This window comes from Panthera pardus, unplaced genomic scaffold, assembly GCF_024362965.1.
Source record: "Panthera pardus isolate Hobbes unplaced genomic scaffold, ASM2436296v1 HiC_scaffold_1, whole genome shotgun sequence".
Lineage (NCBI taxonomy): Eukaryota > Metazoa > Chordata > Mammalia > Carnivora > Felidae > Panthera > Panthera pardus.
This window is the reverse complement of record NW_026526654.1, coordinates 41,075,380-41,098,473: the sequence shown is the minus strand read 5'-3', so window position 1 is coordinate 41,098,473 and position 23,094 is coordinate 41,075,380. Positions and strand designations below refer to the sequence as shown.

Below are 23,094 nucleotides of genomic sequence, written 5' to 3'. Positions count from 1 at the left end.
TGCTCTAGCATAGCTCTGACAACCTCTGCTTTACACAATAATAAAAGTAATATCCACCCTTAATCTAGTCCTATAAAAACGTTATCATTAATAATTGAAAATACATCTAAGTAGTAACTGTAACGTGCCCTCCCCAACTCTCACCTATGTATTCTATTTGTGCTTTGTATGCTGAAGCTATTTGTGAACTTTCTCTTTGATCGCTTTATATAATCATCTAATTTTACCCCTCATTCCTGAACATTCACATACTGTTGGTTCTACTGACACTCACTTCTCATAAAATATGTAAGCCAAGGTGGTATGTCAGCTGCAAAGTGATCTCTGAATGGAAGTTATTGTTCATCAACATTATTAACATAGAATAAGCAATCCTCCTCTTTAATCTTGAGATTTATACTATGAACTTTTAGTCTCCTTACCCTTTATCTTTTTAGTTATTAGAAACAGATGAGCAGTTATTACTTTTGCTGTTTGTCTATAAGATCAAAGGACTTCAAAGGACTCTTGTTGGTAGGAAGTAAAAAAGCCTAAATATTTTAGTAGTGTTTTAGTTTTCTGCACCTAAGTTATATTTATGCAAACATAAGCATAGTATTAGCATATTAGAAATAGGTCTTTTCCCCTAGTTTTTTTTTTCCAATTTATTTTTTACTTATTTGCAAGCTCAAAAAAAATATTGAGAAAACAAGACCAGGGGCAAAAAAATCACAATTTTTAATTCTCAAAACAACTTTAGATATTTTTGTTTCCATTTTATAGAGGAGGAAACCTATTTTCAGGGGAGGTACTAAATTTGCCCAAGTTTACGCCTAATAAGTGCCCTTAAAAATCCTTATATATAGAAAAAGGAGCAGTACAACTAGAAATACTATAAAACAACACAAGGAATACACTCAGGCCTCCCATTTTAATAGGTCTTAGGGAAAGAGGCAAATCTAGGATAAGGTAAAGGAAAGAAATATTCAGGATTATGAAGCTATAATAATTATTCAGGTAAAAATAAATCAATAATTATTTCCAGAAGATTCCAGAAAAGAAAAATAATGGGAAAAGGTAGTAGAGAGCCATCTTGAATGTTGAACTTTATGAAATGGCTTAGGAAGAATAGAAGATAATGATAGTAATACTTAATAGTAATATTGCATTATATATATAAAAATAACATACCTAATATCTGTATCTTGATTTATAATTTATAGATTTGTTTCTCATATATTTCATTTATTGATGAAGATAATCATCCCAAATAAACATGAGAATTTAAAGTAGATGAAGCAAAGTTGGTCAAGTACCACATGTGTGATTCTGGATATAGGGATGTGTGTCCAGTCTTCTCCCATGACTCACGAGGTAGACATTCTGGTGACTGATAGCAAATGTAGAACTAGAAAATAATTCAAGGAAATATTTAAAGAAATTTAAGAGACTCTGATAGATTCTCTTTATATATTATAATAAAAATGTGTGTATACCATATCATAACGATAGGAATAACCTGCCCAACTTAGGCAAGAGCATGAATTTGAAGTCAAGGAGGTTTGGCTTCTGATCTTAACTCACTTTTTTAAATGATGGAAACTGTCACTTGAATTCTTTGGTCTCTATTTCTTTATCTGTGAAATAAGAGGTTTGGATAAAATCCGTGGTTCTTAGCTGTGGGTGCACTGCCCTCAAGGTGTTTTACGAATTGTGGGCATTTTCCTGTAGAGGACTCTCAAGTCGTCACGCTGTGGCATGGTGACACATTGGCTCTGTAAATGCCCCGAAGGGCTCTTACTGGGATTCGTGCTACTTACATCCATTTGTTTAGGAGTTACTATTCATCTTTACTGATTCACCTACTGAAGGAGGACACTGCCAAACAGGTTTTAGTCAGGAAAATGCTCATTTTTTTCTAAGTTTAAGAAAAGTTAGACGGATTCCTTTAAGGAAATACTTTAAATACTCAGATGCTTGATTCAAAGGGAAGATACTCTATAGCTGCACTGTGAGACATTCCAGTGACTTTAAAGGAAGAATCTAAGCACAAATAGGACCAGACTGCTGAAATCAGTCCTGCTTGAATAATCTTAGGAGAATAATCCAAGCTACCTGGCCATGGTCAGGTTAAACTCAGGCTAAACCTGAGTGATCAGTTTTCTGTTGTTATTTTGTTTTATCAATTTCTATTTAAGATTACTGAACCAAACCATTCAGCCTTGCCATAACCTTCCTTAGGAGAAACTCAAAGTGTTTTCAAGGGCCATTGAGTTTTACTTGAGTTTTTCAAGCAAAACTGTTTACTAAGAATTAAACACTTTATTTATACTCTCAGTGGATAGTTTAGCTTCAATTGAAGATGCTGGAAAATTCTCAGGAAGTGAGGCATGCCTCATAAAATGAGACATTTTTCTCTATTTTAGGATTATTGCTGAAGTCACAAAGCATCATGGTTTTTGAGTTTGGAATGTTTCCTGTGCTTTTATACTTTCTGCAGCACATCAAACAGAAATGATAAAGAAAGGTACTTCAGCATTGCTCTGACCTGCAGCAATATCTCTGGAGAAATTTTGGTGGATGAAGATTTCTTCTTCAACTTTGGAAAAGCAAAAGTTAATTTGGGATAAGTCAAGATAAGCATCTAGCCTTGGTAGAAGTCTATATGACCCAGAATATCAACTTCTGGGAACCTTACCCTTTGCTAATCTTAGCCAGCAGATTTCTGCAAGGTCGATATAACTCAGTGGAGAAGCAGCCATTATGTATGTGAGACTTGAGGAAAGAAAGTTTCATAGATTGAAAAGTGATTGGTTGTGGTGGAACATGAAGTATCTAAAAGAAAAAGTGAAATTAAAAAAGTCTGCTCCCTCCTAGATTTTGCATGAGGATTTTGAGAGCAATAGATAATCACCGTGTAATTGATTTCATTCTCAGGTAACTTGAAATACTAGTATGAAAAACACAATTAACTTTATTTTATTTTATTTAAAAAAATTTTTAAAAAATGTTTGTATTTATTTTTGAGACAAAGAGAGACAGAGCATGAGCAGGGGAGGGGCAGAGAGAGAGGGAGACACAGAATCCGAAACAGGCTCCAGGTTCTGAGCTGTCCGCGCAGAGCCCGACGTGGGGCTTGAACTCACAGACTGTGAGATCATGACCTGAGCTGAAGTTGGACGCTTAACCGACTGAGCCACCCAGGTGCCCCAACTTTATTTTTAGAAGTGAATGTTTCTTGCAGTGGTTTGAAGAGGTTTCTTACAGATTGGATGCAAATTATAACTGTAAAATGAGGTGAAAACAGTGATTTACCAGCAACGTTTTTCCTCAGCTGCACCTGTGCTAGTCATAAATAGTATAAGGGATCCCAGGAAGTACCATCTACTTATCACCACAGTGGAAGATAAACAGGGCAGTCCTTGGGCAAAATTAGGAAGCAGAGAATGTAAGATTTAAAAATATCTCAGGGGCGCCTGGGTGGCTCAGTCAGTTAAGCATTGACTTCAGCTTAGGTCATGATCTTGCGGTATGGTTTACAGGTTCCAGTCCTGGACTCTGTGCTAACAGCTCAGAGGCTGGAGCCTTCTTCAGATTCTGTGTCTTTCTCTCTGCCCCTCCCCCATTCATGCTCTGTCTCTCTTTCTCCAAAATGAATAAACACTAAAATGAAAATAAATAAAATAATCTCAAACTTCTTTTTATATATTGGATATATATTTTATATATATTTATTTTATTTTTTTGATGTTTATTTTAGAGAGAGAGAGACAGACAGACAGAATGTGAGCAGGGGGTAGGGGCAGAGAAAGTGGGAGACATGGAATCCAAAGCGGGGTCCAGGCTCTGAGCTGTCAGCACAGATCCACATGTGGGGCTCAAACCCACAAACCGTGAGATCATGACCTTAGCTAAAGCCGGATGCTTAACCACCTGAGCCACCCAGGCGCCCCTGGAAGGATCTCTTTGAAAACAACATTCTCCCCATTATCAAGGCTCTCTCTCCTCCTTAAAAAATACCCTGAGGTGTTCTTACACCTGCTCTCCTAATTTGCTATTTTTAATTTAATGTAAATGAATGTGAATTTCTCTTAGTGTATAATGTATTTGTATCTGTAACTATTTATCTAAACCTTTGTTTTCCCATTAGAATATAAGCACCACTAGGATAGGTGGTATTTTTTAGCTTTTGTTTTGGTGATGTATTTCCCCAGAGATATGCACATAGTTGGTGCTCTAAAAGCATTTGCTGAGTGGATTTGAATCCAGGATCAAATTATTCAGAGGTAGAATGCCTGACTTTCATGTGTAATTTGGTTTGACCATCTTAGAATTTGGGGTGAAGCTCAAAAAAATTGAGGTGGGCCATCTTAGATGACTTTGCAACTAGATAAAGTGATATCAACGCCATAAATTGTTAAGTTAGAGGTTAAGTTAGAGGTGGAATGGTTTTGCCACACAGCCTTAGTTTATTGAGATGGGAAAGAAAAGCTGTGGGCGCCATCTGGTGGTAAGTGTGCCACTAGTCTCAGGGGCTCTCTCACATGGTGGAGGGGCCGATGATATGGGCCACGGGAGAGCAGAATAGTGAGATGCACACTATCTGAGCTGTTTTGGTGTTACACCTCACTCCTGAAACCTGGAGGTACCCGAGGTGAGAAATTCCTCACAGCTGTTCATTCGAGGCCCCTCCTTTGCACTTGTCTTCATGTTCTCCACTCCCATTTACATTCTTTTCCCTGTTCTTTCAAGGATCTTGCCTTCTTTCTGCATGTCTCTCCTTCCTTTCTTCTGCTGCGAGGCCCCCAGGGTTGGGAAACAAGAATATGGTCTCATTGCCATCTATATATCGAATATTTTATATCTTTCTGCCATAACATAGGCCTCAGACCTTTCAGCGCTATCTATCGCATATGGTGAAATTTATGGTAACTTCTGTTCCTTGAACACTGACTTCATGAGAAATACGATGAGTTCCATCCTAGAAACATGCTTGCAATATCAGCATTTTTATTAACAGTTGAGGAAATTCGGACAGAGAGAACTTGCTGGTTATAATCTAAACTATTTAAGTGTGACATGAGTATTCAGAGTTATTTCTAGTCTAGCAGGGTTTGCTCAGTCCTTGAACTAAATAGAAGAAACATTATTGAGAAAACTTTTTTTTTAAATGTGTAAGAGAATTGGTTTGGTTTCTTATGAAGAGTTCATTCTGCAGATCAAAGAAATGGAATTAATTGATTTTTTATTTTTGATCTAACATACTTAAAAGTTGGGCTAGATAAGTTTAGAATATATGTAAAAAGCAGAAATTCTTCCTTTTCAGAAGCTTGTAATTGATTATAAAGAGGAATGATTGACTTCTATCTCTTTCAGCTCTGTATTTCTATCCCTTTTCCTATGTTCATGTCCTGTGCCAGCTCATGTGTTTAAAAATCACTTGGTGAGGCAGGGCTTCCGTGTCAGTCCCACACTGCTCTATTGTCATAGTCTACATTCCATCCTGTTCATTCATTCCATTACTGTATCCCACAGGGGCCTAGTTGAAGTAGTTGAAACCAGAGATTATAAACTGGGGGCCGAGGGGAGTGCATCTGGCCCTCAGATGTGTTTTATTTCACCCACATATCAATTTTTTTTAAAAAACTGAGCCAGCATTTAAATATTACGAGAGTTCTCATAAAATCCTGATTTCTAGATTATTTAAAAAAATAAGGACACAGGTAACAATTAGCTGGAAATGAGTATCTACTCACCTGTTAATTCAGGCACATTCTTTCCAGTCAGCCATCGTCTCCATCACTCCATATTATATTCCTGACTCTGAGACTAAAGTGTTCATTCACAGTGGTGAAGAGTGAATATGATGACATTACAATGTTAGAATCCTCGTGCGAGGTCCACTCCATTCCACTCCACCTGTTACTTTATAGAAACCAAAGTCTGCAGACTCTGTTATAACAATCTCTACCTCTGGAAAGTGGTTGATTTGTGTAGTCCTTGTCATTTACTAACCCAAGAAGCCCTTCTGAAATGCATCTCACCGTACCCAGTAATCTGGTGACTTTCACTAAGAGAAAAGGTATTTCTTAGGAATAAGATTTGAAGCCACTCTATTCCAGTGATGCAAGATCAAATCTCTAAAGGAGCCGCATTTGCCTTAGAGATATGAATTCTGCCTATTTCCCACAGTCTCTAGATCTCAGGAACCTCAGGGGTGGCTCAGGATGGTGTGTGAGTTTCTTCATACTTAGGTTAAGCACCTTGCTCAAGGTCACACAGTTAATGAAAGGCAGGACCAGTATTCAAATTCAGGTCACCAACACTCGAAATCACTGTTCCTGGAGTTCCAGAAGTATTTGTCAACTGCACACATGAATCTGTAAGATAGTATATAACATTATCCATACCATACAATTATAAAGATTCAGTTGGAATCTCAGAAATTAGAAAATTGCCTTGATTTCTTTGTCTTCTCATCACCCTGACTACTTGATTTTGTTTTCATGAAGTATCTCGATCTGTCCATTCCTCCATGTGCACGGTCACCAGAGTCCAAGCAGTTACTATCTCTCGGTGGCCTGGTTTAATGGTATACCTGTGCTTCTGCTTTTGCGCCCTCTGCCGCCTATTCTCCACATTGCAGCTACAGTGCACTTCATACTATCTCAACCATAAATGAAATCTTGTCATTTCTCTGCTTAAAACCCTTCTGTCAATTCTTAGGTCTCCCAGGAAAAATTCCAGAATCCTTAATGTGGCCAGAAATACCCTGACTGCTCTGCCTCTGCCTCGTCTCCATCATCACTTAGCATAGTGCTGAACTTGCCTTACAGCAGCTCTTCTGTTTCAGGGCCTTCCTAGACTTTGCCTGGGATATTCTGTTTTTTTTTTTTTCCTTCAAGTTTCTATTTAAATTCCAGCTGGCATACAGTGCAATATGAGTTTCAGGTGTAGAATTTAGTGACTCAACACTTACATACAACACCCAGTGCTCATCATTGCCTTGGATATTCTTATCCCTCTTTTTTTTTTTTTTTTTTTTTTTTTTTTTTTGTATACTTAGCCCAAATTGATCCTTTCCAAAATTCCTTAGATTCTTCATCACTCTACTTTAGGTCTTTGGGACATGTGTACACATACATGCACACACACATTTTCTCACCATGCTTTGCATTTCCTTCATATTACTTCTTATTCTTTGTAGCTATGTAACTAATTAATTGTATTACTATTTGATTGTCAAACTCCTGGATGGGGACATGTCTCTCTCTAACTATCAGTGCCCCAGCGCTGAGCACAGATGACATTCTTAACAAACATTCCTTCAGTTGAATTATACAAGGTACGTACAGGGATGTGGGCTTTCCCTGAAGGCTGACAAGGAAGAGGCAGAGAGGTGGTTAAGGGACCCTGGTGCAGACTCTAATTCTCCTTCCTCCAGATAAGGATGTGGCTGTGCTGATTCTGAGTTACAACATTTCCTTTAATGGACGTACTTGATAATTAGCAGAGAGTCTCCCAGAATAATGTAAGCTCTGACTGGAAAAGACTGTGGCACAGTAAAATTGGGCAAATTCTTGGATCAGACAAGTGTCATTGCATATTGAGGGAAGTGGAAACATTTGAGGAAATACATCAGAATTCGTGTGGGATTAGTTGTAGGACTGAGAGTGCTAACCAAAGCTGATTCTCTTATTTATGGGTTCTCTCAGGTCATTTTCATGCTTCCTTGTCATAGATAATATTATCCTTACTTTATAGTACAAGTACAATACAGGTATCTCCAGCAGCCATACTTTCCATTGGAGAACTAGTAGCTGGGGAAGACCCCACTGAGCTGGGTTCTTTCTGCTCTGTGTGCTCCACTCACTTCTGAGAAGTTTTTATGTTCCCTTGGCTAATTAAGATGGGAACTTCATTCAACCTGCAGGGCATGTGAGAGGTGAGCTAGGTAGAAGAGTGGGATTGTCTTCTTTAGCTATTCTATGACCTTTGGAAGCATTGAAGTGCAAACAAATAAAAAACGGTTGTTTGAGATAGAATAAAAGTTTAAAATTAACTACAATTATTAGGTTGTATACTTCTCATAGTGATAGTACCCCAGTCTTAGAAGTATTTGTTATGGGCACCTGGGTGGCTCGGGGGGTTAAGCATCTGAGTTCAGCTCAGGTCACAATCTCGCAGTTTGTGAGTTTGAGCCCTGTATCAGAGCCTGCTTGGGATTCACTCTCTCTCTCTCTCTACCCCTGTCTTGCTCACTCTTTCTCAAGATAAATAAACTTAAAAAAAAGAAAGTATTTGCTAAAATACACATATCATGAAATTGTTTTTCTTTATCCTTATCCACATAGAGCTGTGAGGTATTAGGTGGCTTTGAACATTGACATTTCCCTTCTCTTCTATTGGCACATTATAATTTAAACTGTCGCCATGCCCCAGATTATTACCAGTTGACTTTGGTTATGTGCATACAGTGAAGTGAAAAGAAATTTGAGGCTTACTCTCGTCAGAATTCTTATGGACTCCATGAGGTTCCTTGTAAGTGTCCTGATTTGTTTGAAAGTCGTTAAGAGTGCATGTATAGTCTTCGTTAAAAGAATAACACACACAAAGTTAAGAATATTTGAAGATGCCATTGTTAACTTCTAGCAAACACTAGATTTTGCAACAGTAGAATGAAAAAGTTCATAAATAGTTACCTGTGACCACATATGATAAATCTAAGTAGTGAGACTGGAATAAAATAAAACTTTTCTTCATAGGTATTTGTAAGTGAAACAAAAGCTTTTTGGTCATGTCATTTCTGTATGTACATCAAGTTTCCGAAATGATCATCTTCATATTAGAAATTGGAGTCTGTGGATCCTTGAAACAAATTGGCTTGGGAATGTATATATGTCTTTGTGTGTGTGTGTGTGTGTGTGTGTGTGTGTGTGTGTGTGTGTGTATTACCAAATCAATTTTATATACTGAGTAAACACACACACACACACACACACACACACACACACACACACACACACACTGAGTTGACTGACATCCTGTCAAGATAGCTTGCACGTAGCTTGACACAGCCTGCATCTAAATCTTCAATGGGCCTCACCAACATTGCTGATTGTGTTCATTGAGCTGTGTGCATATGGCCCACAGATACAAGTAGCACCAGTACAGGCTTCACGTAGTCATCTGGAGACATTCTTACATGTCGTATAAAAATCATGAATATTCAGGGTGCAAATTTTCTCGTGGTCATTCTTAAGGGAACATATTGTGGATGAAAATCAAAACTAAGTGAAGCAGAAATGATAGACACTTTTTAAAAAAGGGTTCATTCAAACAGTGACAAAATTTGGCTCGATCCTTATGTTTTCTGCCCATTGAAAGCTTCTCTTAGTGGGATTGCTAGCTTTTAAATGGTGTTCATGGAAAGCTATAATCATTTTTTTATTATAAAAAAGATAATAGGATAAAATGGAAAGTTGGAAAATAATGATGTGAGAAGAAAAATGTAAGGAAAGCAGATGAATAAAACAATCACTTGTTCTGAAGCTGGTTATTTATCTACTGATCAAAAGGGCTTTAAAAAAATATTGAATAGAACTTCACTCATGGGTTCACCTAGATTTCTTCTGAATCAGTCACAAAAAAGAAGGGAATTTTTATATAGTACTTTCTATGGTATACTATCTTTTTCATGGGAAAAAACAACCTTTAAAATCCACAGGTCTACCTTTTGAAGTTTAACCCTATTCTGCTGAACCTGTAGAATGCCCAGGCTTTGGCCACTTGGGAATTAGAATTATATTGTGATCATCCGAGAGCCCAGTTGCATGAAATATGCTGTGAGAGGTAGAAAAGGTATAGAAGATATGGTCCTTGTTCTCAAAAAGCTCACAATTTAATTTGAGAGAAATTGCCTCATTGTTGCATACACATGCTCTTGAGCTATCCTTGAATCAGGGACTAATTATTTACCTAGGGTTTACTAGGGAATAAAAAACTTCTTACACATTTCTATATTCTGAAAATCCAACAAATCAGGAATTACAGAATGTCAGAAGGGAAAGGGACATTAAGAATCGTTCAAGTCTGTCCTCTGGAAGTGCCAATTGGGGCAATTGTTTCTTTGAAACATTGTGAAGGAAAATTTTAGAGCATTTTTTGAAATATAAATTAACAAGTTATCTAGGATACTAATTGATTTTACTTAAGCAGGTTTGAAGTGACCAAATGTCGAAGCCAATCTGAATGCCAAGGACAAGCCGAGGTTTTTAATCAAAGGAACTTATGTCTTTGACCTTATTTTTCTGAGCACAGGAGAGGAAACTAGAGAATTAACCTTAGAGTAACATGAGTAGGGATTATATATGTACATTTTTCTGAAGACTTTAGTCCATAAAATTTGACTGAAGAACTGCCATAATTGACACCTTAAATTAGGAAGTTATAAAAGAACTTGTATTCCATTTTATATATGAATCCAGAAATACCGCCTTTTCCTGGAGTGAAAATTTTTAACTTTTAACAACCCAGTGGTGTGATGTGCACATCAGTACTGCAATGTGCTATTATTATTGCACTGATTAGGACAAGGAGTCTCACAGATGTTAAATAATTCTCAAGGTTACAGAACTTCTTAGAGGCACAGCTGTCATTTGAAACTAAATCTATCTGATCACAAAGCCAGGGCTCAGGGTACTGACTACAGCCAGCTTGTTCCTAAGCAGCTAAGGGGCAACATCTGAAAATGGCCTTGGACACCCAGGTTTACAGGAAAAACAGCAGAGGACTTCTTCCTCTGCTTCTGTGTGTGGGGTGACCTCGTTAGTTGCCCACTTCAGGGTCCCTGGCTACCCTGAATCCTGACTGGGGGATATGAGGAGAAAAAAAGTGATCAGCTCACCACAGGTTTGGTGGTGCTTTGAACTCTCGTGTTCCTTTTCAATCCACCTGCTATTCTTTTTAGAGCCCCCAATACCTGTTCACATTGTGACATTGTAGGTGCATTCAGTGAGAGAGAAAATATGGAGTGTCCTTACTCCATCTTGCGCAGAAGCAAACCTTCTTATACAAATTAAAAATGTATATTATTTAAGAAGGGGGAAAGACTTGGGAAATAGTATGGTCGAACCACCTGCCTTTACGTTGCAGAATCACAAGACTTTCAGACCAGGAGCTTCTTCCCTCTTAGCAATCTATAGAGAAGGATTCTCCTCGTTCCTTCCAGTGTTGGATCACCCTGTTGGTCAGAAAATTTCATAGATGAGGATGGAATCTTCTTTATTGATAAAGGGAATTCTTATTTAACATTTCACTTAATAAAATTCACCAAACATTGAGTGCCTACGATAGTTGGAAAGCTGGTATTTTGAGAAATGAACATTCTATTTGTCAGTCTCCCTCTGCTCTTCCCCAGTAGGTATCATTACTTATTCCTCAGCGTTAAGCTGGACAAGCTAATTTGGCTTCTCTCTGGAGAATTTGCTCTGGTAATGTAGTCCCTCAAGAGAAGTTTCCTCACCTGTCCTCAGCACCGAGCAGGACATAGGTCCAATAAGTACTCCTAAATGGATGAATTGTCCTGAGGCTGGAGCCTTTAGAAGTGAGGTGCCAAATTTAAAGAAATTTAGGAACATTAACATTTTTAAAGAAAGTATAAGTCAGAGAAAGACAAATACCATGTGATTTCACTCATATGTGGAATTTAAGAAACAAAACAGATAAACATAGGGGAAGGGAACAGAGAATAAGATAAAAACAGAGGCAGACAAACCATAAGAGACTCTTAAATACAGAGAACAAACTGAGGGTCGCTGGAGAGGAGGTGGGTGGAAGAATGGGCTAAATGGGCGATGGGCATTAAGGAGGGCACTTGTCAGGATGAGCACTGGGTATTGTATGTAAGTGATGAATCACTGGGTTCTACTCCTGAAACCAATACTACACTGTAAGTTAACTAAGTTGAATTTAAATAAATAAATTAAAAAAAATGAGTGGGGGCTTTTCCACTGTCCTTCCAGATGCAAATTCCAGTCTGAAAACCTAGTCTGTTCATCAGAATTTCCCTCACTCTAATTTTCTGAAGGCATAGATATTTTGTGTTTCCATGTTTTGCTGCAGACTTATCCCTTGGGCACTGCATTTCTCTACTGTTAGGAAGAGTCTGTAGATAGACTGATCTCTTAATTTTCATCAATACCTATAGCTCTGAATAGTGTCACCTTCTTTCTTTCTCACAGCCTGGTTCAATAATGCTTAACAATTCCAGGGGTAATAATGTCAGCCCAGGTTGACCTGTCAACATGGAGAGAATAACAGGGACACAAAAATGATGTGGTTTGGTGTGATGATGGTGTGGGAAATAACTTTAGATTCCACTGATATGCTATTTACAACCTAATCTAGTCTCATCCTCTTTCTTATTCCTGTTCTTTCTTGCACCTTTCATCTTTTTGCTGAGTGGGGAGAACCTACCATCTACCTATATGGGTGGGAATGCTTCTGCCTATAAAGTCTCTGATTTTTTCACTGATCAAGGCAAAAACATGCATCCCGTTGTTTAGTTATACAATCTAAATGTAAGCATAAAGAAAACAAAAGCAATGCACACCATGGAGAGGCATGCTAAACTGCTGTTTGTCAGCTTTTTCCAGAACAATGTGTAAAATCTGGAAATTGCCTGTCAGTAATTTGTTCTACTTGGACATTGCATGGAGACCTTAATATTGAAACTGTACTTCACTTCTGTTCAGTCTAAAGACTTGGGCCTATGGAAAATGGGTGAAAACAAAATTGTAGTTTAGATTGCTAGGAATAAGGACCCATGTCCTCTTTAAAGAATGACAAGAAAAGTCAGCCATTGATGGGTCAAATTTATTTTTTAAGATCTTAAACCAAATTCCATATTTGTACATGGGAAAGTATTTTCTTTCTGCTCAATTAAAAAAAAAAAAAACTACTTGAGTTGCCAACTAAGTAAGGGTGAGTCACTGGATTCATTTACTACCAATCTGAAAACTAAGTTGGGGGAAAAGAAAACTGCAACTAATAGCTACACAGTAGATTTGTGGAAGCACTGTATAATTACAGCACTCACACAACAGATAGTCCTCCAATCTGTCCTGAAGTATTTGGCCTTAGGTAAGGGGTCTGGTAATTGGTCCAGTAAGTACTATGGCTTTTACGACCAAGCACTAATACTTTGCTTATAAATGCTCAGTTTAGCAATTGGGCACGAGTGCAGAAAAATTTGCACAAAGTGAAGGCTCTTGACAAAGTAGTATCTGACAGCTCACATGTCTTAGAAATGATGCAGTGCTTAGTTCTGATTGCGTGGGAAGGTGAGTGTTACGGGTTGAATATTTGTGTCCCCTCAAAATTAATTGGTAGCAGCCCTAACCCTCCAACGTGGCAGTGTTTGGAGGGGGGTCTTCAGGAGATAATTTGCTTTAAATGTGGTCATGAGGGATGGGATTATGAAAAAGGAAGAGAGACCATATTTTTCTCTTTCTGCCATGTGAGGATACAGCAAGGAAGAGAGTCCTTATCAGGAACCGAATCAGCTGACACCTCAAATCTTCATAATTCTGAGGAAAAATAATTGATAGACACTGAATTACAGATCATTACTGGCTACTGTTAAGCTTTTGACTTTCAAATAAAATCTCAGATAGACTAAAACCTCAAAGAAATGTAGAATAAATTAATTTTTCAATTTAGTCTTTTTTTTTTTTCAGTTTTGTGTAAGGTACTTTTATAGCATTGGTAATTTTCCAATCACTTTGATGTAGATTGTTAGAAATTGTTCTTTCAGCTGAAAGTAAAAGGAAGAGCATGACATTGAAGAAAAAAACACAAAGATCTTTTTTATTCCAAAATATAGTAATGTATTTTAGGTATATATAATTCAAACAAAGAATGGATAGAGAAGTATGTGGAATTGGAAACTCAGAAATGTTTGTTTATTTGTTAAGTAGGCTTCATGCCTAGTGTGGAGTGAAGGATCTCAAGACCCTGAGATCAAGACCTGAGCTGAGATCAAGAGTAAGATACTTAACTGACTGAGCCACCCAGGCACCCCGGAAATATCTTCTAAATCAACTTACCTTAGAGACCTTACATTGCATTCATATCTGAAAAATTCAAGATTTTCCAAAATAAGAACTTAAAACATTTCTCAGGTCAGTGTTGAGTATGTCCTTCACCTTTTTTTCCCTAACCATTCTTACTCCTTAGGCGAAATCTCATCAACTTCCCTGGTTTTAGATAATATCCGTAAGTTTCTGACTTCCAGATTTTTATCTCTAGATCTCATTTCTCCCCAGAGCTCACACTCGTGTATTCAACTTGCTATTTCACACTTATATTAGGAACTTCAATTCTAATTGGCCCACAGATAATATTTCTTCTCTAATATCTCTAATATTTCTTCTCCAGCTTACTCCTCCTCTGTCTTCTTGAACCCAGTATTTAGCACATTATTTTTCCATTGCTCAGGACAAAACTGTTGGCCTGCCTTTTCTTGACTGCCCTTTTTTCCCAATATTTTCAAGACCTATTGATTCTACTTTCAAAATATATCTTGACCCAACCTATTTCAGTTATTCATCTTTGTGCAACACTATTCCAGATCCATTGAGATAGTTTATACTCTTGAAGTTTTAATTTTTCCTTTTAATTTAGGTCTCTGGGCCTCTGAAATTTGTGTACCTAGTGTGAGGTTGGATTGTATTTTTTCCCCTCTTTCTCCTTTTATATTTAACAAGTTTCTGTTGCTTTCAATTTTTTTTCCATGCTGATATTGTGAACGTTGAGAATCCAGTCACAGAACTAGCAATTGGCTTCTCTCAGTTTCTGGTTCTGAGGCTGTATCTTTGTCACTCTACCTCCTGAGGTTCAGAACTTCTAGTAAAGTAATTGCTCCAGGTTGACGAATGGTCAGCCTCTCCTCACGAAGGTGAGTTTTATGGAGTTTTAGTTGTAAGTAGTTCGCATGAGTCTTGTCCCGTCTTATATAGAGATCTCTTAGCCCATAACCCCCCAGAAACTCAGTCTTCTTTACTATCACCTACTTCCTGTCCAGGAGTCCATGGAGCTTGGATTTAAGGTCCACTGTTTTTGTTTTATATTTGATACACTGATTCTGAGCCTAATTTTGTCTCATCCTTTTTATCTGTTAATATTTTATCTGTCTTTGTCATTTGTTCAAGCAGGAGAGTTGGGTTAAGGCACAGACACAGTTATGTGGAAGTCAAGGATTGGAAGTCCTTCCACAGGATTGGAAGTCAAGGATTGACCTTTGGTGATAATCTTTGACTGCAGTGTTTTAACCCAAACAAGTACTTCCAAAGGTGGCATTTCTAGTCTCCAAGGTAGACTGATAGAGAAGGTGTTTTGAGCCAAGAGTAGCTTTACACATCCCTCATATTTCATCATGTCTGCCAGTACCATCAAGAGAACTTGGGAGCAGTTACCTGACTTGAGAGAGGGAAGCAGAGGACATTCTCTTCTACAACTACATGTCTGGAAATATGATTAATGATATAAAACAACCACAGGATGAGTGACTTCACATTGAGTGTTAGCACATTATTGCTTTAGCACAGTAGCATAATTTTGTACGCCCCCAAAATTGTTTCTAAAATATCAATGAAAATGTATAGAACAGTAATTGTGTGTCATAACTAAGTGTGATAGATGTTTTCACACATTACATATTTTTATCCTCATTTTATAAATGAAATCTCAAAGGGTTATATTACTTACACAGTTGGAGTAGTTTGGATGTGAGCTCCAGAGTCCAATATATTTCATATTGCTATACTTTTATAGATGAGATGAGAAGCAGTGGGCCCCAAGAGAAAAGATGACTAATGAGACTGATATTAATATCTTTTCCATTTCATTTAGTTCCCCTTATAAATCTTGGCTGCCACCATTCCAGCATTCCTCATTCATTCATGCATTCATTCATTCATTCATTCATTCAATATTCTGTGTCTGCAGTATGCTAGACGTGGTTCTACAAAGTCGAACAAGTCATGGTAATTTACTGTAACTCACTAGAAACACTTGTTCTTCCTGTCCAGCATCCCTTAATAACTCTGAAATACTTTATATCTGGCAATAAAATATGTACATATTTTCATCCTTGAATCATTTACAAAATATATCCACTGTTTTTCATATAATTGGCTAATGACTTAAGGAACAGATAAAAACCTCTTTCAGACATTTACTTTTCTTTTTTTTTTTTTTTTTAGAGTTTATTTATTTTGAGAGAGAGAGGCAGAGAGAAAGAGAGAGCTGGGTGGGGCAGAGGAAGGGGTGTGGCAAGAGAATTCCAATCAGGCTCTGCACTGTCAGTTCACAGCCTGATGCGAGGCTCAATCCCACAAATGGTGAGATCATGACCTGAGCTGAAATCAAGTGTTGGATGCTTGACCGACTGAGCCACCCAGGCACCTCCAGATGTATACTTTTTGATGGAACTATTTGTCGAAGAAAACAACTTTTTATGTAACGCTGAAGGTCTACATTAAGAATATTTTTATGATCTGGTCAGAGAAAAGTTCTGCACTTGCAAATAAGGCATTATAATAAATATTAAAAATTCTCTACAGCAAGGTACATTGCAGAATACTAAATACTAAAATAAATAGCATGGCTCCTGTGCACACAAATTCATGAATTTCTTTTCCCCCTACTACTTGCAAGTGCCTTAAGCACAGATTATGTCTCACCTGTCATTTTTTTTTTCCACTGGCAACTTGGCACCTGGTGGATGCTCAAAACATATTTGTAGAATGCATTATTTATCGGATGGATGGATATTCTTTGTTATTGGTTGAGTGGATGTACTGTAAGGAAGAACGAATGAATGAAATGATGGCTGTATTTATATGCAACACTCTGTAAGATATTTGATACTTCACCATGTATCTTTAGAAAAGAAAGCCTGATAGTGTTTTGGGGGACATGTAAAAAAAAAAGGCCTGATAGTATTTCGGGAAGTGTGTATTTAGTATTTGGCATTTATTCCCAGGTTTCAGAAGCATGGGACTACAAATAAATGCCAACTTCCTCTTTTGTATCTTACTGCCAGACAATTTCTGTTATTCCAAATTTGTTTGTTTTTTTTTTATTTATTTATTTTTGGGACAGAGAGAGACAGAGCATGAACGGGGGAGGGGCAGAGAGAGAGGGAGACACAGAATCGGAAACAGGCTCCAGGCTCCGAGCCATCAGCCCAGAGCCTGACGCGGGGCTCGAACTCACGGACCGCAAGATCGTGACCTGGCTGAAGTCGGACGCTTAACCGACTGCGCCACCCAGGCGCCCCTGTTATTCCAAATTTGAAAGCATCATCCAAAATCTATATTTTTTCTGTATTTATCTACTTACCTATTGCTTAGATACACAGACTATCAATAAAAGCTTGAAATTATTTTCTTGTACATAATTTCATTACAGTGGTACTCACTGTAATGAGCTATTCTGCGATAGAGTAAGTTGTTTTTAATTGTTGGATTAATGTAAGTAATAAAGAGATGCCATATAGCTTTCTACTTTATGATTTTTTTAAATTATATTTGTATATATCACTTAAAACTGACAATCCCAAAAGAAGCTACTTTTTTTTTTTTGTTATAATTTGTACATGGGAAAATGAAACTCAGAGAAGTGAAATGACTTGTCTATTTCACAGTCATGCCAGAAATTCTTCTGGGTAGGAAGAGACAATCACTACCTTAAGAGAACTTACAGTCTTGGGGAGTGGGAGGACAAATAAAGAGATAATTACATTATAGTAAGTGGAATTATACTTAATGCATGTACAGGGTGCTGTGAATATGTGTGGGATGTATATTTATATCAATTTGTTCAGAAGTCTGTGGAACTTCAACCAAGTGTATGGTTCCAAGTGCAAGGCTTATTCTACCATAGCCAACCTTTCTCTTCTTTATCTTTTTTTTAATGCTTATTTATTTTGAGGAAGAGAGAGAATCCCAAGCAGGCTCCACGCTCAGCAGTGTAGGGCCTAACATAGAGCTCAATCTTTCAATCGAGAGGTCATGATCTGAGCCCAAATCAAGAATGGGATGATTAACCAACTGAGCCACCCAGGTGCCCCTCTCTCCCTTCTCTTTGATTCAGTCTTAGACCTAGTGGATGTTGGTTAACAGAAGTAAATATGACAAGTGAGAAATTAAACTTCAAACGAAGAAAAGAGCTGGGTCTTGACAATGTTGCATTTTGATATTTTAGAGACTTCTAGAGAAGGTTACTGAATGAAATGGGGGAGTGGGCAAGGAGGGACAAGAAAGCAGGACTTCTTAGCAGAAATACTAGTAAACAATTGACTTTAAACTCTAGGCCTGTCTCAGTTGCTTGCTCAGGGAAACCTACCCAGTCTTCCAACACACACATAAGACTTTGTGACTAAGAAAGGGTGAGTTGCATACTTAATGGTACCCTTAAAACTGAGTAGATGATTATGAAGATTTTTTTTTCTGCTTCTTAATTCACGGCAACTCCTGGTTGAACTAGAGATGACTTTTCTTTCCAGTATCTCTTGACTGGGAATAGAACATTCATGATAATGAAATTCTAGACAACAGAAAATGGATGTACTGTGGAGTTCCTTGGTAATGAGATTTGAAAATAGAATTTTAACTGGAGACTAATATTAGAATATTCCTGAGTAATATCTGACCTTTATGGCTTGGAGCACCAGAGCTTCCTTCCCTTGCGTATTTGCATTTCTAATATCCTGAAGTCATTTCCTGTGTGTCAGTTTTATCACTGCCCCACTGTTTAACTGTGCTGCCTATACCCTCCCTCAAATGTCTGTTCTTTCACCACGAATTTAGGACTGCAGAAATGACGTCAACTTCAGGGTAATTTAAATTCCAGTGATCAAATTTTCTGGTTTCCTGACCACTAGCCTTTCTTTCCTTGTTTCTTCTGTTCCCATTATTTCTTTAGGAGCTGAAAGTTTCTTGATATATAAATATTCCCAGCCCCACTCTTTTTATCTTGTACCTAATTCCCCAAAGGGGTTGCTGCAGTGATTCTCGCCTCTTTCCATTATCTCCCTTAAGTCATGGCTGAAGTTTTTGTCCCATCTTAATTTCAGCAAAATTGAAAAATATAATGGAAGAGTTCCAGCTTCAATTAAATATTTACTATTTTATTTGTGAGTCTGTGGATTGTTTCTGCATAATTGTTATCTGATATAATCTTTCCTCATCAAAGTTATAATTTCTTAATTTGTTAAAATCTATATAACATACAAAAATATTTGGTTTTCAGGGGACCTGGCTGAAAGCTGAAGTTTTTTTTAGTATAATATGTATTTTAAAAATAGCTTTATTGAGGCATAAGTGTATGTAGGTTGTAAAATACACACATTTTAAGAATAGAGTACATGAGTTTTGATAAATACATGAATGCAATTACCACCAAAGTCAAGATTTAGAACACATTCATCATCCCTAAAAGTAATCTCTTTTTCCTTTTCAAAGTTCACATTCTGTGCACAAACCATGGAACCTCTGAACTACTTTTTTTCCACTATATTTTTTTGTTTTCTATAATGTCATGCAGTTGGAATTGTGTAGCATTGCCTACCCGCCCCCCCCCCCGCCTTCTAACATGGTTTCCAAGGTTTCATTTCTCTAGCATTCTCTATTTTACAGATAAATAACTTGGAGAACAGTAATACAAATACTACAGGAAATTTTGCTGAAGATAGATATGGTTTTACAGAAGTCAGTAGACATTTACGTAAGGATCTGTATATACGTGTGTGTGTGTGTGTGTGTGTGTCTGGAAATGGGGCAATACTGACCCACCCATGTATGTGATTTATTCTTGGGACAGTCTTGCCAGCTAATTTCAGCAAAAGTTAGTGCTGCAAAGCATTGTTCTAGTCTTGTATAGGATTAAAAGAGTAACAAAACACAGTATTTTTTCTTATAAAAATTATGGTATAAACATAATTCCATAAGACAAGTAGGGTAGGTGTAATAAGGTAGTACAAAGAAAGTGTGTTGAGTACTTAAAAGAGGTGGGAGGAATTTGAGATATTAGCACAGGCTTCATTAAAATGATGGTCTTTGGATAGATGGCCTTTGTGGGTGAATAGAGGTTTGGTGAGTAAAGACGGTGAAAACTGACATGCCAGGCAGAGAAAACTACATGAGAAAAGCCAAAGGGTAGGAATTAGAAGAGTGGAGAACACTTGGGGGAAAAGCTTGGCTCAATAAATATTTGCTGAGTGAATGAAAATTTAATATTCTATTCCCAAAGTTAGTGCTAATAAAGTAAAATTTAAGTGGGTCTGTAATTAATAATCATGTTGGAGGAGTGTGTTGAAATGTAATGGTAAAAAACCTCGCTTCACAGCCTGCACGTGTGGCTCCTTGCCTGACTCCAAAGGGCCTCCCTGACCCATGCCTCCTTCCTGTCCTGATAGCTGCTTTTTTATCCTTCAAGGTTGAATTTCCTTTCTGTCTTCCCAGGAAGCCTTCCTTGACTTTCCTCTCCAGAGTCAGCTGCTCCATCGCTGTGCCTGCTGTTATTATAGTACTTACACTGAAACCATTCAATTATGTGTAGATCTCCACCACTGAACTGTGAGAAGCTCAAGGGCAGAAATTTTGTTTCACTTGTCTGTGCATAACCAGTTCTTGGATCTGGTAGGTGCTCAACACCGTCTAGTTGCAGGACAGAGACATGCTTAGCTGAGTACTGAGTTGATAGTTTTCTCTTCTGCCTTTATGTTATTCCTTCCTTCAGTCTCAGTGTGTAGTTCTTAGTCTCCAGCTGGAAACTGAGCTGTCTATACACATTTCACAGCTCTGTGCTTTTCCATGTCCCCTCAGCCCCTCATGGCCTTAGCCAGTGTCTCCACAGACCTAAATTCTAAACATCTCTTTAGCTGGAGCTCAAAGGCCTCCTTTATCAGAGTGCTTCTCTGATGTCCAGCCAAAGTGTTTTGCCTTTTCTGAATTTACGTGATAATTTTCTATACCACTTTCATGATGTTTTCTATTTTCTAGACCCAAAGTCAGAACCTGAATTTTGTATACTTTGAATCCCCAAAAGGCTACAAGGTGCCCTCAGAATAGACACATATTCAAGTTGCATTCAGTGTTTTTTTTAATTGAGCACAATTTGTCAGGCCCCACGTTGGTGGCTAGCTATTCAATAAATATTTACTAAACAAATGGTTCACTCATCACTTGCTTTGGGGGTAAACTGCAGAGCAACACCGGCTAAATGAAAATGTAATTTGGAGGCAGAAAAAGAGAAAGGAACAAATCAGAAATGTATCCTGTAGCAAATTACAGAATTTCACAAAACCATTTGAAATCTTGCTTTGCTCATGAAAATCTCCACAAAAATCTAGCAACCCTGAGAGCAGTTTGAAAAAAATGATAACCTGGAAGAAATAAACGTTTTCTCAACATGGAAGGAGTTTTAGAGAGTTTTGTAGTTTCTTTTGTAGTTATGAACGTGTCTTTTCAGTAATTACATGGTGACTAATTTTACATTCAAGCTAACCACTTAACTTTAAATGTATTTAATTCTATAGATCAAGTATAGACTTGGAAGCTTTGAATAGAAAGCTAAGTATGGGTTATAACAATAAGGAAATAAAATTAATCTACTTGGAGTTCTTTTCTTTTATCTAAACAAATAATCAGCTTTTATGATTTCAAGGCCATTCATTCCTCTTTCTTTCCTTATAAAAGCATTCACTCTGGTCACAATTTTCTTTGTCTCTTTTGATTACATTGGGGACTCAGGCTAACACACCAGGTCTTACTCTCACTAACTTCATGATTCTTTTTCCCTACAAAGCTGAATGTAGTTGAGGACCTTAGCGTAGCACATCCAAATGCATTCTGCTTCCATAGCAAAGGACTTTCATGTTCAATTTCACCAGGATTTAAAAAGTGAAATATAAATATTTCATTTTAGAATTATTAAATGTTAACTGAACATTTCGAGAAACAACATCATCTTGTTTGCCTCAGAGGGTCTCAGCCACCCTGCAGACTACCCACCTCCGGGTTAGGGCACCTGAGTCAAAGCTGTTCCCAGGATGAATAAGCAAGGCTCTGGAGAAAATGATCAGTTGGGGGCCAATTCACTTTAGAACAGCAATGATGATGCTCTTATTCATAGGTGTTGAAGGAATGGTGATACTTGGCTGGCAGAGTCTTTGTTTACTGATTTATTTCTCCCTCTTTTCTAGGAGATACAGCAAAAGCTCATACTGTCTGTATAATGCTTCCACAAGCACAGTGAGTAGATACATTACTATTTTCTCATTAACTTGTCTAATATTTTTTGTCCCTTTAGCCAATGCCTACTTCTTCTGCATTCCTCACTGAGACCTTTTGCTTGTCTCTAATATCCCTCTCAAAAATGGAAGCAGCTTTCTATGTCAAGTATCTACTATTTTCCTTTTTTTTTTTTTTTTTTTGATTGCTCATGGTTGCTCTACTTTCTAAGCTCATTTTTAAATGGCAGAGAACATGGGGGATTTTCTCGGAGCTCTTCAAGATTGACAAAACCAGCACTTTGTAAATAGTTTTATCTTGTGTATACTTGGAAAACTTCTGCACTTGCATCAGAGCCCACCACATGCCCTGGGAAAAATTTCAGAAAGAGCTTGCCTTGTGCTGTAGATGTGCTCTGAACAGGGAAGGATCAGTGAATGTTTGTTGAATGAACGAGTGAGTGAATAAGGAACACAAATGAGAGCTAGCCCTACTGAACACACAGGAAGGCCATTCATGTTTTAGAACAGAATCTAAGATTGTAAATACTATTACCGTCTGGCAGACTGTGTCCTGATTATGTTAACATAGTCTTAGCAACAGCGGTTTGAAGATAGAGCTTGTTCTGAACATGTGGTCAACTGGGAATATGATTCTTAGTGAAAGGATATCGTGTGATTTTAGATCTCCTCTACAGTCTTATTTTATTTATTTTTAACGTTCTAATTTTTTTGATTTTGAGAGAGAGAGGAAAAAAGAGAGTGAGATAAAGTATGTGAGAGAGCAGGGGAAGGGCAGAGGGAGAGATAGAGAGAAT

The 23,094-nt window shown here is 37.6% G+C and overlaps 1 long non-coding RNA gene across 1 annotated transcript in view; it reads left to right on the top strand.

Annotated features, from left to right (window-relative positions):
* Positions 1 to 23,094, top strand: part of LOC109264214 (uncharacterized) — a 475,998-nt gene that overhangs the window by 80,246 nt on the left and 372,658 nt on the right. Inside the window, exon 2 of the long non-coding RNA XR_002078658.2 lies at positions 22,250 to 22,298. This is a non-coding gene — a long non-coding RNA (uncharacterized LOC109264214). The remainder of the gene's footprint in view (positions 1 to 22,249; positions 22,299 to 23,094) is intronic.